Below are 831 nucleotides of genomic sequence, written 5' to 3'. Positions count from 1 at the left end.
CTCTAGTTCAAGGTTTAGTCAGAGCTACACAGTGAGACCCTATTTCAGTCCTCCAAAATAACCCCCATCCCTCCCCAAATACATGCCGAATGCCCACCTCTAAGTATTTACTACATTGAGCATATATGAACTTAAGATGAACTTTGGGGTTTTTTGAAACAGGGTCTTGCTATGTAATGCTGACCTGAAACTCACTGTATAGGCCAGGCTGACTTTGAACTTGCATTGATCTTCTTGCCTCAGGCTCTGGAGGGCTGAGGTACCACACCTGGCTGAAGTTAGTGCTTTATTAGTGTTTCTAGATCCAGTGTGGCAACATGAAACTGCTCACCCACAATCTCCTAGCTTATGTGTCGGGCATGGGGATGCATGGCTTCCCATGGCATCTCCAAGCCACTGAGATGAATTCTCTAGAGTTCATCACCATCTTCATGACTCAGATAATTCCTCAAAGTGGAACTGGGTGGAGCTTGTGGAGGGAGTAGACACCTTAAACCTGGCTGAGGTACCCACAGAGCCAGTTGAGGACTGTGAGCACAATGAGATAATTCGGAGGAAGATGCTCCAGGTACTGCAGGAGGTGAATGTGCTGGAGGGGACTCTGCAATGCTCAGAGTCTGGTCATCTTTTCCTCAGCAGCCTTGAGATTTCCCAACATGCTGCTGAGTGATGAGACTGAGCTGTCACTGTTGTAGCCACCAGGTTTGTATTCTGTGATCATGTGCATCTCTTAGTGTATAACCTGTTAGTTTTGCCTTGTCTAACCCCAACCTCAACCCAATGACACACCTACCGCATAGTTCTTGAGTTGCACAGTGTGTGTGTGTGTGT

At 47.1% G+C, this 831-nt stretch overlaps 1 pseudogene; it reads left to right on the top strand.

Moving 5' to 3' along the window:
* Positions 1 to 317: 317 nt before the first annotated feature.
* Positions 318 to 695, top strand: LOC103728306 (annotated as a pseudogene).
* The last annotated feature ends 136 nt before the right edge of the window (positions 696 to 831 follow it).

The sequence above is a fragment of the Nannospalax galili genome, unplaced genomic scaffold (assembly GCF_000622305.1).
Source record: "Nannospalax galili isolate Female #2095 unplaced genomic scaffold, S.galili_v1.0 C48436267, whole genome shotgun sequence".
Taxonomy (NCBI): domain Eukaryota; kingdom Metazoa; phylum Chordata; class Mammalia; order Rodentia; family Spalacidae; genus Nannospalax; species Nannospalax galili.
The sequence above is the reverse complement of the archived record's forward strand: the minus strand, read 5'-3'. Positions and strand labels throughout refer to the sequence as shown.